Source organism: Mobula hypostoma, chromosome 28, assembly GCF_963921235.1.
Source record: "Mobula hypostoma chromosome 28, sMobHyp1.1, whole genome shotgun sequence".
NCBI lineage: Eukaryota > Metazoa > Chordata > Chondrichthyes > Myliobatiformes > Myliobatidae > Mobula > Mobula hypostoma.
The window spans coordinates 31,036,583-31,054,049 of NC_086124.1; the positions used below are offsets into that span (position 1 = coordinate 31,036,583).

General features: G+C 47.0%; 1 protein-coding gene across 1 annotated transcript in view; it reads left to right on the plus strand.

The window, feature by feature from the left end:
* LOC134338979 (probable G-protein coupled receptor 139) overlaps positions 1-17,467 on the plus strand; it is a 48,639-nt gene that overhangs the window by 29,943 nt on the left and 1,229 nt on the right. The gene's annotated exons all lie outside the window — the stretch shown is intronic.

Below are 17,467 nucleotides of genomic sequence, written 5' to 3' on the forward strand. Positions count from 1 at the left end.
TTAATGAATCAAAACAGCAACCTCGACGTCACCCTCACAATAGAACATCGATTTATCTTTCGGGAGATGCAATGATTTATCTAATCGATATGATTTCATTCTAGAAATTTCGCTGCACCAAAGGCAAGCTAAGGAAGTGCAAATGTGCAGATGCTGGAAATCTCAGCAACATATAGAAATTCAACAGGCGAGGCAGCATCTATTGAAAGGGAATCCTGCTGTAGGGCCTCGGCCCGATATGTCTACTGCACTCTTTTTCATAGATGTTGTCCGGCCTGCTGAGTACCTCCAGCATTTTGTGTGCATTGTCCAAAATTACACTACGGTGACGTCCAATTTATGCATATGTTTTCGAGAGGTTAAGGATGTTAATAATGAATATGTGTTTCTTCACAGAGTGAATGTGTTCAAGTACTTTCCCTGACTAGAATATCTGGAGTGATTGAAATATCTTGCCAGTGAAAACAGAATTATTTTTTACCTATAAGTTATGCACTTTGTTTCGTGCCCAGAACGTTAATGTTATTTCTTCTGTTAGTCCGTTATGAATTACGAAATTTTTGTGGAGGTAGTTGAAATAAAGTTGAAGAAACAGTCTTATAATGAAACCTCAGAAACAAGAAAGAGTTTATGTTCAGGCGATAGGATTTCGCCCTGCCGCTTCATAGTGTTCTGTCGTTTAGTACGAACTCGCGTGGTCTCTTCCTTTCAAACTGCGACTCCACTTTTAACAGTTCCTCTCAGACTAAAAATGACCTTGATAACGCCATCTTATCGCTGATTTTCTTGTTGCAAATTATTGGAAATCTTTGCAAGGGGCTACAACATTTTGATCTCATTTCACCACCTTCTTTTACTTTTTATCGAACAATACCTATTGCTGAATTGCGAAATTTCTCCAGCCGCCATTCCTATTTCTCGTTTTTGATAACATTACTGTTCACTTATATTTAACTAAAAAAGAAACGGGAAGTTAAACTGAAACCGGAAGCCACTTGTCCGATAACTTAGAAGGTTTATTGCAACGTTGTAGAATATTTGTCCTGTTCTCACGGCCATACCGGACGACATATTTTTTTATAATTTTATGAAATTATAATGCGAATTAATTGGCTATTTTATGCTAATTGATTACATTTCAATGCTTTACCATCGATATTCATAGGCAATTATTCCATCGCTTTCGAAATCTGTTTTACTGAGATCAAAGAATAAACCGTATCACTCACTTATTGTGTGGAGAATTCCCATATTGAGCTCATTCGTCCCTGATGGTGTTTAACCTTGGCATCGCTAATATCTATTGTATCACCATACTGACTGACTTACTGCGTTACCTCGCTGGCGCAGGAATGAGGTCCTGTATCGCGCTCTGTCCATACCATCGCACACGTATATATTTAAGAATTCCTAATTGCTGCTTCCGTAACATTTTCACGGTTAACCACAATAACCAGTCACAGTTGTCAGCAGTGAGCTGAACTCCCGAGCCTGGGGGACAGGTGGACCACTCTTCGTCTGACCTCTACGCTTTGACCTGTTTTCTACGGGTGACCCTGTCAAGCGCCAAAGCTCAAGGTCCTGAATCAAGCCGACAGAACTGTCGGGGTCATTGAGGCTCGCAAACTTCAAAACCCTACGACAAGTTTGAAGTCCGCTTGAAAAGTTTTCGCGTAATTGTAGATGTAGAACGGTTTGGTATCTCGTTTACTCTGAAGATACTTTTTAAATTGACCATTCAAAGTAGTTCCTCCAATCACCCTCTTTTGATTATTACAGCACCATCGTCACAAGGACGTCTAATTGTTTAGTTTATGCTATATTAACGCAATCCTGTTAGACTGTAAATATCACTGAACAATGCTCTCGCCACTTTATATCCCTTACTCTCATTCAAACTGATGTCTTTAAGTTTAAATCATTCCTCTTATTTCCCCAGTCCTGCTTTCAGTGTCTCCTCAATGAAAAAAAAAGATTTGTAATTTCGACCTTAACTCCTTAACCTGCTGCAGTGGAAACTACATCTGTACATTCTCCTATTGCTCTCGTATGATAATCAATACTAGGGCTCGACATGACCCCGTACAATCAAAATATATTCAATACTGTGTAGCTTTTAGAACACCTGCTGTTGGGAGGTAAATTATCCTATTCTGTTTAAATTCATTGTTTCATAAAATAATCTCTTACCCTCTTGCCATAACTTCCGATATTTCCACTACATTCTTCACTTTTCCCTCAACCTGAGTGGCCAATATAAAAGTGTTGTGAAAACATGCTTGTTGCCGTCAGTTACCGCCAGCATTTTGATGGTGAGCTATGAAAATATTGGATGTTACATCACGTACCGAAGGCCTTTCAATGCATTATATCCAAGGCAAGTAACCCTGGATTCCTGTTGGAAGTAACTGCCCGAACCGGCTACCTGCATTCGCCTCACAGCCCAACAAGGCATGTTTCCCCTCGTGTTCGTTTCTGGATCCCTTCTCGATTCGACCATCGAGCAGACGGTGCAGCATCCTTAGGTCCCACTGCAGCAGGTTCAGGAACAGTCATTACTGTACGGCCATCAGGATCATGACCAGCGTGGATAACATCAGCCACCTCAACTCTGTATAGATTTCATAATCTACGGACCCACTTTCAAGGACGCTTTAACCCCATAAGACTATAGTTTGATGGTTGAGATGTAGTAACTTTACCTGGTCCTGCTGGTATGAGTCATGATGCTGCTGTACCTTCTTCCTGGTTGGAGCAGAAAAAGAGAATATATCCTAAGTGGCGGAGGTTGCTTAATGATCGATACCGCTTTCCTGTATCAACGTTTCGTACCAAAGTGCCCAGCGGTCAGGAGGGTGTGAATTGGACTGTGCCCTATCCACTATTTTTGAAGGATTTTTCGTTCAATGGCTTTGGTATTTCCATACCAGCTTGTGATGCAGCTGCTTAACTTACAAATCTATAGTAGATCGTCAACGTTTAATATGTAATGCCGAATCCCAGAAACTCGAAGGGAAGGGAAGGCGTTGCCTTGTTTTCTCCGCAATTTCACTTACCTGCTGCGCCAAGACCGTTCGTTTGAAACAATTAACAGCGAGAAAAAAAAATAATGTGCCAGATTCTCTCCACTAGTGAATCTTCGATGAGGACTGGTTGCATCACAAGAGAACAGCTGCTGCTACTGAAGTCAATAATCAGCTTCTTGGTCTTAATGTCATTGAGTAAGAAGTTGTAGTTACGGCAGATTTTCAATCCTCCTCTGACATGCTTATTGGTCACTATCTTTAATTCGGCCTAAGACAGACCTGAATATAGCTTTGATGCTATGCTCAGACACACAGTCGCAAGAGTAACGCGAGTCGAGCCGGAAGGGTAGTACACACTCGTGTAGTACATTTGTGCTGATACGTCGGGTCACACGATAATGGAATATCCAGCAATTTTCTACACAGGGTGTGTTTATTATCATGTACTGAGCGGTATTGGTACCCCTCGTAAGTAACTGACTGGAGTATTTGTACGATTTCTTCTTGCTCTATCTGCTGCTCTGAGATTAATGCCTGAGATCTGACGACATGAAGGACTGGTCGTAAAGTGCTTAATGGAGGCGTTAGCAAGGTGTGGGGCTTTGTGCTCACATGTTTATGAGGGACATATCTGAAATATAATTAAGCCTGGTAATCATCTGGAGCGAACATAGGCGGCCCGGGTGTGTTTTTTGGAAATGCAGTGAAACCGGGAGAAAGTGAAGTTGTCGTTCTTATCAATGGCGTTAATACAAGGCGCCTATCAGCAAGTGATGAAATCGTTGCTGCTGGCTTCAAAACTTATTGATATCTGACCGCGTATAGGCAATATACTGTTTGCAAACATTAGGAAAAATCGTAACAGATTCAGTGAGTGTCAAATGTTTCAAAATAACAATGATTAGTGTCTTAAAATAATACAACTACACGTAACGGCAACAAATATCACTGGTGAGAGGCGAGATGAAGTCGCACTTCGGTGGAAGAGGGCTCCGGTGTTTCAGATCGAAAGATAAATTTGTCCGCTGGAAAGGGTGGTTACTCAACCTGTCCAAAATGTTCAAGGAGCTCCATGAAAAAAAGAGTCGTTGCATTCTTCATAGCTGACCACATATCATTTAGAACTTAAAGGTACATAAATGCACTTACCGTTTAACCGTTTAGTTAAATTCCAAATGTGCTATATTTGTCACACCTAAGCCACCTGAACGGAATCTTCTGCATGCAGGAAATCGGTTTTGACAGTATTCCGTAAGATATAGGGTCAGAATTAGACAATTTGCTCATCGAGATTTCTCCGCAGTCTGATCATCTCGCACTCCTCGCAAGGTTCCCGCATGCTGACGCTGTCTCCCAGAATCCTCTCGGAGTCGCCAGAGTGCTGAAACTGTCACAATGAGGTGCTGGGAACAGCCACAAACACTGAAGTACAAGGAACAGGGACGTGACAGGACTCAGAACAGTAGCAGGGATAAGAACGCAGACTTGGGCTGGCGAAAGCGTGACCAGGACTAGAAACCATCGACTAAGAGGCAAGCTTCGACTCCGAGCCCGAGACCGGACAAGGACCCAAAACCTGGATGTTGCGTCTGGCTCCGACCCCAGAACCAGGCAAGAACATGACATGGCTTCAGGACAGGATGTGACTGCGGTCTAGAGGCCTGAGCTTGGAGACAGGCTGGGGTCTTAGCTCTTGAGGCTTGAGGCTGGGGTCTTGGGTCTTGAGATTGGCTGCGGGACCCTCAAGGCTTGGGTTCTTGAGTCTTGAGCTTGGCTGCGGGATCCTCGAGATTTGGGTCCTTGAGTCTTGAGCTTGGTTGCGGGATCCTCGAGGCTTGGGTTCTTGAGTCTTGTGCTTGGCTGCGGGATCGTCGAGGCCTGGGTTCTTGAAGCTCAGAGACAGACGGGGAACCGAACATCAACATAGAGCCAGGACTTATCCTTCGACAAACCGGGACTCATCTTTAACACGAAACTAACATGAGACAGGACAGAACATAAACGTAGAGCCCGGACTTATCCTCAGACAAGCCGGGACTCAACTTCCTCTCCACACCAAGGTGGGACAGGTCTCTCCGTCAGGTAACGGCAGAACGTCCGGACTTACCCAACAGAGGGAAGAACAAGACAAGAATACACAGGCCCCACCACCCCCACAGGGAAACGGCAAAACAACCCGGCTTACCCCACAGAGGAAAATACCAAAGAACGACTGACAGTTCCATCTCTGCTCCAGGGTAGCTCCAAGTCTCAGTTCGGCCAGCAACCTCAGCTGGCTACAGAAACAGCCGGATCCCTACCTAGCTCAGAGTGGCTGGCAGCCACTCATCTGGCCAGGGAAACAGCCAAATCCATACCGCACAGATCACTCCAACGAGTGGCAACAAGGCCCCATGAAGCAGTGGTCCTCCAACCAGGCCTAGAGATCACAAATGGTTTCACGAGCCTTCCATCAGCAGGTTGCTGTAAGGGGGACTGACGAGACAAACCAGCAGCCCACACTCAATCCCAAGGCTACTTATATTGCAAGCCCAAAGATGGGAATCAGGTGCCTATGATAAACTCAAACAAAGGGCATCTGGAAGACCCAGAGTCCTGAGTCCACGGACCGAACCGTGAACAGGAATGGGGACATCACGGACCGGACCATGACCGAAACATCCAGTTGAGCTCCAACCTGCTACCCAAAGGCTGCAGCAATTCTAGAATGACATTCATGACAAGAAGACAATGTAAAACACATGACAGATGAAATAAATGGTTTTATGATCGATTCAGCTGACATCGACCAAATGAGCGTTGTGCGCAGGCGCTAACCTGCACTGAAGAGTGCATCTTTCGTGCACTCTCTAGAGATTATTATATCATCATCGTCAAGCATACTTCGAATTACTCAATTTATATTGCAATAACCCAACACAGTCAGAAAAAAAAATGCTTTCGTCACTCATGCAAATTTAAGCCTTTCTGTTTAAATGTTTTCTATCGTTTCCCTAGTGTCATGGTTACCGGTCCATGACGTCCACGTTCCGGTTCACGGTCCGGTCCGTGGACTACGGACTCCGGGTCTTCCGGCTAGCTCTTGTTTCACTTGAGGTTAATCATAGGCACCTGATGCTCGTCTTGGGGCTGTGAAAATCAGTGGCACTGGATTCTGGTGTGGTTGCTGGTTCGTCTCGTCAGTATCCCGTCCTCGCCTCTGTCGGGTAAGTCAGGCCGCCTTTGCCGTTACCCTGCTGTTGGATCTGTCTCTCCTGTCCTTGCCTCCGTTGGGTAAGCCAGGCCGTCTTTGCCGTTACCCTGAAGCTTGACTGTTCCCTTCCCTACCCCTTCCTTCTGAAGACTGGCCTGCAACCTGTGTCTGAAGCCTTGCCTGCAACCTGTGTCTGGAGCCTTGCCTGCAATCTGTGTCTGGGGCCTTGCCCGCAAACTGTGTCTGGAGCCTTGCCTGTAACCTTGTCAAGTTCAACCACCGGAGCGAAACTTGCTGTGTCAGGATAAGGAACTGTCTATCGTTGAGTTGGAACTGTCTCTGTGTCCACGCCTTTACTGGGTAGGTCCGGCCGTTTGCCGGTACCTAGTGTTGGGAACTGTCTCTGTGTCCACGGCTTCGCTAGGTAGGTCCGGCTGTTTGCCGCTACCTAGTGTTGAGAATTGTCTCGTCGTGTTCAGCATTTCATGAAGAACCCTGGCCCCAAGTCCTGTTCCAAAGGAGAGGTCCCGGCTCTGTGTTCAATGTCCCTTTGTTCGTGTCTCTCAAGTCCAAGGCTCCGTATTCCCGTGGTCTAGACCAAGGCTCTGTGTTCTGCGTACCTGTGTCCCAAGTCCTAGGTTCCGAGGTTCCTGTCGTCCCAAGTCCGAGGCTTGGCTGTTCCTGAGTACCAAGTCAAGGCTTCGTGTTGTCGTCCTGTCCATGTGCTTCGTCCCTTGCTGGAGTTCCCTCGTCATGTACTGGAGTTCCCTCGTCTTGTACTGGAGTTCCCTCGTCTTGTACTGGAGTTCCCTCGTCTTGCCCTGGACCCTGTCGTTCTGTCCTGCAGCCTCGCCTAGTCCTGTCTCCCAAGACCACGTCATGTCCTCGCATAGTTCCGGGTTCTGAGGCTGAGTCAAGACCCAGGTTCTGAGTCCTTGTCCATTATCCGGCTCGGAGTCCAAGCCCAGGCTCCTAGTTCCCAGTTCCTTGTCCTGGTCCCTCTTGCCTAGCCAATGTCCTAGCCCAAGTCTGTTTTCTTGTCCCAGCTGTCTCGTCAAGTCTTGTTCCGAGTAGTTCAGTGTCTGTGTTTAGCATTTGGGTCCGCTCCCAGCGCCCCGCCCCCCCCCCCCACCCCATATGATACGCAGACCTGCTATACGTGCCTCCGCAATCAAGGAAAAAATATAAAACAAACATCTGCTTAATTCCTTACCCTGTGCAATAGAAACTAGATGTCTACATTTTCCAATTGCTCATCTATGGTAACGATTTCTACAGCGGCTGGATCTGACCCTTCACAATCAAAATACATTCAATGCTGTGGAGCTGCTGCAACACCACCGAAATAATCTGAATCTGAAACCTTTACTCTCTTGCCATCATTTCTGAAATTTCCACTACATTTCTCATTTTTCCCTCAACATGACTGGCCAATTCAAATATCTTGTGAACGCATGCATGCTGCCCTCAGTCGCCGCCAGGATTTTGTCATTTGACCCACCTAAGGCCTTTCATTACATATATCTAAGCCATTCCTGTTGGTAATAACCAGCCCGCTCCCGCTATCTGCATCCCCTTACAGCACAGGAAGGGACGTTTACTCTTGTAATTAGTTCTCACTCTCTTATCGCTTCTATCTTTGGGAGAAGGTGCAGCACCCTGACGACCCACTCCAGCAGGTTCAGGAACAGTACTTACTTTGTGACCATCAGGATCATATCACCGTGGATAACATCAGGCACCTTAATTCTGTCGAGATTCCGTAATCTACGCACCCACTTTCAAGGACGCTGTAACTCCATAATATCACAGCCCGATGGTTGAGCTTTAATAATTTACCTGAACTTGGCGGAGTGAGTCATGAGGCTGCTGGGTCTTCTTCGTGGTGGGAGCAGAAAAAAGAGAGTATATTCTGGGCGGTGGAGGTTCCCTGATGATCGATGCCACTTTCCTGCATCAACGTTTCGTTTAGAAGAGGCCAGTGGTGGGGAGGGACTGTAGCTTTTGAAGCATTTTTACTTCAATAGCATTGGTGTTTCCATACCAGGCTGTGATGCAACCAGTCACCATACAACTCTTTTGTAGCTAATCAACGTTGAAGATGCCATGCTGAATCGCTGCAAACTCGTAGGGAAGTGGCGATGCTGCCTTGTTTTCCTCGAAATTCCACTTACGTTCTGTGCCCAGGACAGTTCCTCTGAAACAATAATAGCGAGGAATGTAAAGTTGCCGATTTGTGTCCATCTCTGAGCCTTCGATGAGGACTGGCTCATGGACCTCTGTTTCCTCCTACTGAAATCAATATTCATCTTCTTGGTCTTGAGGTCATTGTGTAAGAGGTTGTAGTTATAGCCAATGTTCAGTCTCCCTCCGACATTCTGATTAGTCACCACCTGTCATTCGGTTTACGACAGACCTAAAGATGGTTTTGATGCTGTGTTTAGTCACATAGTTTCAAGTGTAACGCGAGGAGAGACGGAACTTAGTACACAGTTGTGTGGTACATCTGTCTTGATGGAGACCGTAGTGGAAACCTTGTGGCCAATCCGAACAGCCTGGCCTGTCATACGGAGCTGGCTGGGAACGGACCTAGGTGCAAGACACAGACACTGAAGTACTAGAGACAGTACTAGGGTACAGGGTGAGGGCTAGGACATGGAGACGAAAACCGGGAACCCGGAACAGGATTGGACAAAAGAGCTAGGAGCCCGGGCTTGGATTCCGAGACAGTGACAGGACTAGGACCTAAAACCTGGGTCTTGCCTCTGGCTGGGACCCCAGAACTAGGCAAGGACGTGACTTGGCTGGCAGGCAGGACGCGGCTGCATTCTTCGGACTTGCGGCGAGGTTGGAGACCAGAGACTTGAGGCGAGGCTGGAGACCAGGGACTTCAGGCGAGGCTGGAGCCCAAAGACTTGAGGCGATGCTGGAGACCAGAGAGTTGAGGCGAGGCTGGAGACCAGAGAGTTGAGGCGAGGCTGGAGACCAGAGACTCGAGGCTTGGAGTCTTGAAGCTTGGCTTGGGGCGAGGCTCGAGTCTTGGGGTCTTGAAGCTTGGCTGGGGGAGAGGCTCGAGTCTTGGGGTCTTGAGGCTCCTCCTGGGCAGGGCTCGGATCACCTGGGCAGGGCACGGATCAACTGGGCAGGGCGCGGTACTCCACCCGACGGAGGCAATGGACAGGAAGGGACAGAACCAACCTCAGGGTAACGGCAATACGGCCTGGCTTACCCGATGGAGGCAAGGGGCAGGAAGGGACAGAACCAACTGCAGCTAACTGCAAACTACAGGAATTCTGCAGATGCTGGAAATTCAAGCAACACACATCAAAATTGCTGGTGAACGCAGCAGGCCAGTCAGCTTTAGTTAGTCCTGACGAAGGGTCTTAGCCTGAAACATCGACTGTACCTCTTCCTAGAGATGCTGCCTGGCCTGCTGCGTTCAGCAGCAACTTTGATGTGTTTTTCAGGTAACTGCAAGACGGCCTGGCTTACCCGACGGAGCCAAGGGACAGGAAGGGAACTAGGGACAGGGTGACTCCAAGACAAGACTTCAGGCGAGACGAGGCGAGAGTTACCAGCAAGACAAGCAAGGCTTCAGGCAATGCAAGGCGAGACAAGAACTTCAGGCGAGGCGAGAGTTACCGGCAAGACAAGGCAAGGCTTCAGGCGACGAAACAGAAGGCAGGGGAAGGGATACAAGGAGTGAGGACAAGAACAATCAAGCAGCCACGCCCTGGTCTCTGGAGGTATTTATGCAGCCATCCCCAACGAGAATCAGCGCTTCAATTAGTGCGCAGCAGGAACAGAAGCAGGGTAGACAGGAAAACCTAGAGCACGGGTCGATGGACCGGACAGTGAACCGGAAGGCGGACTTCACGGACCGGAACATGACATGGCCCCGATTTAGCTGAGTCTTTTCCATGGTAAGAAGGGAAAGGCACTGTGAGTTTTCACTTTTTTAAGGTAAGAGAAGTTTAGAACCTGATTTATGAGCAGAATTAGGTCATGTAGCTTATTATGTCGGCTCCGTCATTGCATCAAGGCTGATTTATTTTCCCTCTCAGACCCACTGTCCGGACGTTTTCTCCTTATCCCTTCATGCCGTGGCCAATCATTAAACTGTCAAACTCTGCCTTACATATATGGAAAGACGTCGACTCCAAAGACGCCTACGGACACGAATTCTACATCTTCTACTCTCTTGCAAACGAATTCCTCTTCATCTCCAAAAGGATGCTAAGGCTGTAACCTCTGGTGCTAGACGTCCTCAACATAGAAAACATTCTCATCACATCTACTATATCGAGGCCTTTCAACATCAGATGGCTTTCGATGAGGTCACACTTCATTCTTAATTCCAGAGAATACAGGACAGCAGCCAACAAACGCAATGCATATGACAAGCAATCGCCGTTTTTTTGACTTTGTCATGTTAGGCAAATATCGCAAGATCCTACATCTACGGACTCCAGAGCCTGCTGGCCATGAAACTAGCAGGCATGAACTTCAGATTGCCTCTGCCATTGATCTCGCCGGCTCCAACACCTCAGGGCATATTCAAAACCCTGACTCCAGCAACGACCATGGACACATTGAAAGTGGTTGCGCAACCACCAACTGCGACTCCAGCCTTGAACTCCAGGCCGGGTCTTTATGTGCTGCGATTGTGAGTCCCGTCTCCCCTTCCCCCACCACCACTCTGCAACTCCGTCTCCCTCAGATCCCACCGTCAGCTCCTGGGACCTCAGAGGCTCCATCTTCCTCTCACCCCAACCATCCCCTCTCCACTGACACCCCCAGCCTCCCCACTCCCCCCTCTAATCCGAGCTCTCAAGATTCCAGCCTTGAACTCCAGGCCGGGTCTTTATGTGCTGCTATTGTGAGTCCCGTCTCCCCTTCCCCCACCACCACTCTGCAACTCCGTCTCCCTCAGATCCCACCGTCAGCTCCTGGGACCTCAGAGGCTCCATCTTCCTCTCACCCCAACCCTCCCCTCTCCATTGACACCCCCAACTTCCCCACTCCCCCCTCTCATCCCAACTGTCATCCGTGCCGGGTCTTTACCATCCCCTCCGACCTTCAACTGTCGGAGGCAGAACGCTCTGTTCTCAGTAAGGGCCTCACCTTTGTCCCCCTTTGCCCACACCTCAGCGAGTTCCGTGTTCGCCATGATGCGGAACCTTTCTTCTGCCGTCTCCGTCTCCGAGCCTACTTCTTCGGCAAGGACTCTTCCACCCCCACCGATGACCCCTTCTCCCGTCTTCAACCCTCCTCTTCTTCATGGACACCCCGCTCTGGTCTTCTGCCTGCTCTGGATCTCTTTATCGCTAACTGCCGACGGGACATCAACCGTCTCGACTTCACCGCACCTTGTCCCCATTCCAACCTCACTCCTTCGGAACGCTCTGCTCTCCACTTCCTCCGCACTAATCCTAAACTTATTATTAAACCCGCCGATAAGCGGTGTGCTGTTGTAGTTTGGCATACTGATCTCTACCTTGCCGAGGCACAGCGACAACTCGCGGATACCTTCTCTTATTTACCCCTCGATCGTGAGCCCACTCAGGAGCACCAGGCCATTGTCTCCCACACCATCATCGAATTTATCCGCTCAAGGGATCTCCCATCCACTGTTACCAACTTTATAGTTCCCACACCTCGCACTTCCCGTTTCTACTTCCTATCCAAGATCCACAAACCTGCCTGTCCTGGCCGACCTATTGCCTCAGCTTGCTCCTGCCCCACCGAACTCGTTTCTGCATACCTCGACACGGTTTTATCCCCCCTTGTTCAATCCCTTCCTACCTATGTTCGTGACACTTCTCACGCTCTTAAACTTTTCGATGATTTTAAGTTCTCTGGCCCCCACCGCTTTATTTTCACCATGGATGTCCAGTCCCTATATACTTCCATCCCCCATCAGGAAGGTCTCAAAGCTCTACACTTCATTTTGGATTCCAGATCTAATCAGTTCCCCTCTACCATCACTCTGCTCCGTCTAGCGGAATTAGTCCTTACTCTTAATTATTTCTCCTTTGGTTCCTCCCACTTCCTCCAAACTAAAGGTGTAGCTATGGGCACCCGTATAGGTCCTAGCTATGCCTGCCTTTTTTTGGCTTTGTGGAACAATCTATGTTCTGTGCCTATTCTGATATCTGTCCCACACATTTCCTTCGTTACATCGACGACTGCATTGAGGCTGCTTCCTGCACGCATGCAGAGCTCGTTGACTTTATTAACTTTGCCTCCAACTTTCACCCTGCCCTCAAGTTTACCTGGTCCATTTCTGATACCTCCCTCCCCTTTCTAGATCTTTCTGTCTCTGTCTCTGGAGACAGCTTATCCACTGATGTCTACTATAAGCCTACTGACTCTCACAGCTATCTGGACTATTCCTCTTCTCATCCTGTCTCTTGCAAATACGCCATCCCCTTCTCGCAATTCCTCCGTCTCCGCCGCATCTAGGACGAGGGAGATGTCTTCCTTTTTTAAAGAAAGGGGCTTCCCTTCCTCCACTATCAACTCTGCTCTTAAACGCATCTCCCCCAGTTCACGTACATCTGCTCTCACTCCAACCTCCCACCACCCCACTAGGAATAGGGTTCCCCTGGTCCTCACCTACCACACCACCAGCCTCTGGGTCCAACATATTATTCTCCGTAACTTCCGCCACCTCCAACAGGATCGCACCACTAAGCACATCTTTCCCTCCCCCCTCCCCTCTGCATTCCGCAGGAATAGCTCCCTACACGACTCCCTTGTCCATTCGTCGTCCCCCCCCCCCCCCGCATCCATCCCCACTGATCTCCCTCCTCGCACTTATCCGTGTAAGCGGAACAAGTGCTATACATGCCCTTACACTTCCTCCCTTACCACCATTCAGGGCCCCAAACAGTCCTTCCAGGTGAGGCAACACTTCACCTGTGAGTCGGCTGGGGTGATATACTGCACCCGGTGCTCCCGATGTGGCCTTTTCTATATTGGCGAGACCCGACGCAGACTGGGAGACCGCTTTGCTGAACACCTACCCTCTGTCCGCCAGAGAAAGCAGGATCTCCCAGTGGCCACACATTTTAATCCCACATCCCATTCCCATTCTGACATGTCTATCCACGGCCTCCTCTAATGTAAAGATGAAGCCACACTCAGGTTGGAGGAACAACAGCTTATATTCCGTCTGGGTAGCCTCCAACCTGATGACTTCCGCTAATGCCCCACATCCCCCTCGTACCCCATCTGTTACTTATTTTTATACACACATTCTTTCTCTCACTCTCTTTTTTCTCCCTCTGTTCCTCTGAATATACCCCTTGCCCATCCTCTGGGTCCCCCCAGTCCTTGTCTGTCTTCCCGGACCTCCTGTCCCATGGTCCTCTCGTATCCCTTTTGCCAATCACCTGTCCAGCTCTTGGCTCCATCCTTCCCCCTCATGTCTTCTCCTATCATTTTGGATCTCCCCCTCCCCCTCCAACTTTCAAATCCCTTACTCACTCTTCCTTTAGTTAGTCCTGACGAAGGGTCTCGGCCTGAAACGTCGACTGCACCTCTTCCTAGAGATGCTGCCTGGCCAGCTGCGTTCACCAACAACTTTTATGTGTGTTGCTTATGACAAGTCGTTCAATGCGAATCGTTTTTCAGTGTCTGCACGTCCTTTCTAAGATAAGGGGCTCAAAATCACTCACAATATTTCAAGTGAAGTTTCGCCAGTGCTTTAAAAACCTTCAACACTATATCCTTGCATTCATATTTTCTTCCCTCATCACCGCTTCAGCCTGCAAATTAACAGTTTAGGAATCCTGCACAAGGAATCAAGAAGTGCCTTTGCGCCTCCCCTTTTTAAATGTTACCTCAATTTAGAAAATCTCCTGCATTTTTATTTCATCTACCACAGTGCACGGCCATAAATCTTCCGACAAAGTATTCCAGTTGCCACTTCTTTGCCCATTCGAATAATCTATCTAAATAATTCTGCAGACTCTCCACTTCCTCGAGAATTCGTGCTCCTCTACTTATCTTCGTATCTTTCAGAAACTTTGCAACAAAGCCCTCACTTCCGCCTCCCAGATCATTGTCATGTAACGTAAAAAGAAGCGAACGCAGCACAGACCATGTGAAATACGAGAGGTCATCCGTAACAAAGCAGAAAATGCTCCCTTTCTTCCCATTCTTTGCCTCCTGCCAGTCAGCCAGTATCTTTCCTGTTATAGCATTGGCTATTAACATATTAAGCCGCCTCAAGTTTGCACCTCGTTACGTGATCCACTATTTCACCTTTGCCTTTCCTGCCTGTTATGTTTTCAAAGAATTCCAACAGATTTGTCAAGCATCATTTTCCCTTGAGGAATCTATGCTGTTTACAGCCTACTGCATCATGTGCCTTCAAGTACGCCGAAACCACATCCTTAACTATCCACACCAACATCTTCCCAGCCACTGGGATCAGACTAAGGAGCTTATAATTTCCTTTCGTATGCCTCTGCCCCCTCTTGGAGGGTTGCGTGGGATTTGCATATTTCTAGTCTACAGGAACCATTCTAGAATCTAGTGATTCTTGAATGATCATTACTAGTGCATCCAGAATCTCTTCAGACACCTCCTTCAGAACCCTGGGCATAACACAATCTGATCCAGATTCTCAAGAAACGTTTCCCTAGTGATAGGAAGTGCACACATTTCTAACCATTGACTGCCGAGAATTGACGACGCACTGTTGTGTCGTCCGCAGTGAAGACTGATGCAAAATACTTACTCAGTACGCCCACCATTTCCTTGTGTCCTATTACAACCTCTCTAGTATTGTTGTCCAAAGATCCGATATCCACTCTCGCATCTCTTTTAAACTTATGTATCTGAAGAAACGTGCTATTCCCTTAATATTATTGGCGGCTTACTCTGGAATGCTATCTGAAGCTTCTTCATGACTTTTTTTTTTTGGTTTTTAATAGCAACCCAATCCTCCAACTTCCCAGAATTTTTTGCTGCATTTTTGATGCCTTCTCTTTGGTATCTCAGATGGCTTTGAAGTATCTTGTTATTAACGGCTGTGTCAGATTGTCTTTAGAATACTTCTTCCTCTTTAGGATGTATATATAGCCTGTGCCTTTAGTATCGCTTTCAGAATTTCCAGCCATTGATGCTCTGCCGTCATCCCTGCCGGTGTTCATTTATTCCAGTTAGTTCAGACCAACTCCACGCTGATGCCTCTGCAATTGCCTTTCCTCCAGTGTAATACTGGGCCGTACTATTTCACCTTCTGCTTCTCAAGTTTCTGTGTGGTCTGTCATATCTTAATCAACTGTCCCTCAGGGTTATTTTACCTTAAGCTCTGTATTCAATACCCGTTAATTGTGCAATACCCAATCCAGAACAGCCTGCCCTCCAGTGGGACCAAGCACGGGCTGCATAAAAAAGCCATCTTGGGGGAACTCTAGAAAATTTCCTTCTTGGGATCAGCACCAACTTCATTTTCCCAATCTACCTGTAGATTGACATCCCCATGACTGTTGTAATATTGCTATTTTGGCGTGTGTTTTATCTCCCGCTGCAATTTTAGATTTTATCCATACTGTTGCTGGTGTGTCTCCATATAGCACCTATCAGGGTCTTCTCACTCTTGCAGTTTCTTTACTCTACACAGGATAATTTAACAACGTCCGACCCTATGTCACCACTTTCTAATGGTCTGAAATAATTTTTACTAATACCGCCACGCCACCATTTCTGCCTGTCCTTTCGATACAACGTGTATTCCTGGACGTCAGGATCCCAGCCATAACCTTCTTTGAGTCATTATTTAGTGATGGCCACAAGGTCATAACTTTCAATCTGAATGTACCTCAAGTTAATCTCTCTTATTCCTTATACTGCGGGCATTCAAACGAAACGATTTCAGTCCTGCATTGAAACTTTTAGATTCTGTCCCACCATTTACATTCCAACGTCCTGTTGATTGCAATTTCGCTCTATCATCAGTCTCTCCTTGCTGAGAGTCTCACTACACACTGACTTTGTTTTCAAACAAGTGACCTCATGCTCAACACTACCACTCTGTTACCCAGTTCCCTGCCAAATTAGTTTACATCTATTAAAAGGCAAATTAAGTTTTCTTTATTAATTTCAGGAATCATAAAGACCTGCACCTACGATTGCAAATGATGCTATTTTGACAGAGATGATGAAGTTAAAAATGAGCATCTTAAATTTTATGTAATAGAGCAGGAATGTGCGACATTCACCTTTGTATGCGTGAACAAAATATAAAACAAAGTGTAGCTTGTTGTAGTTTCCTCGATGATCGATTTCCATTTCGTTGTGACACAATGTTTAAAAATAGCTTACGAGAATTGTTTGTTCACTGGAATGTCTCTCATGTGACCAATGAGCTGGTAAAATTACTTTGAAGATTGCATTATCGTCTCCGTTATAAGCGCAGTGACTTTCGGCAGTAGGAGCAATATAGCCGAATCGTCACGTCACAGGGAAAATGGAATATCCAGCAATTTACTACATAGAGACTCTTTATTATCCTGTAGTGACTGCTGTTGGCATCCCTCGTAAGTAACTGACTGGAGAATGTGTGCGATGTCTTCTTGCTCTATCTGCTGCTGTGCGTTGTATGCGCCGTAAAAATCCATTATACACAGTGCAATCTCTGACGAGGTATTTCTGTCTTAACAGGTTTCAAACATATGCTTGTTTCTTCCTCTGGCTGTTTTATTGCCGGTTGGTTTCTCAACTGTAACAACCGAGTTCGCACTAGTATTAATCTAGTTCCAACAATTCCCCTCGCCTGAGCTTCTAAAGCATGAATGGTAAATGTCGTTCTGAATCTGAGTAGGGATCGATGTCTAAAACCGAAGCTTCACAGCAACGAAAGGAATACTTTACTGTTCCCATAATATGTTCATGGAGCTCTCCGGTTTATGCACGAAACATAGCTAATGAAAAAACTTGAGCACATAAACATCCCGTTCGGCTCCTCAATTCCAGGCTGAAACCATTTAAACTGCCTGCTTCCTTCGACCTGCATCCGAACTGCGGTTCTTTTACACCATCATGCAACAAATGAGATCTCATTTTCAATATACTGAAATCGTCTAAATATCTTTTCAGCTGCAACAATAACCAGAGAAAATATGACTCCCGTTTTCCCTTTTCGACTTGATCTTTTCTCTTCTTAATTTTAACTCTGCGGATCCCTGAATTCAGAAGTGTTAAATCAGAGGAAACAGTCTATCTGCTTCCGATG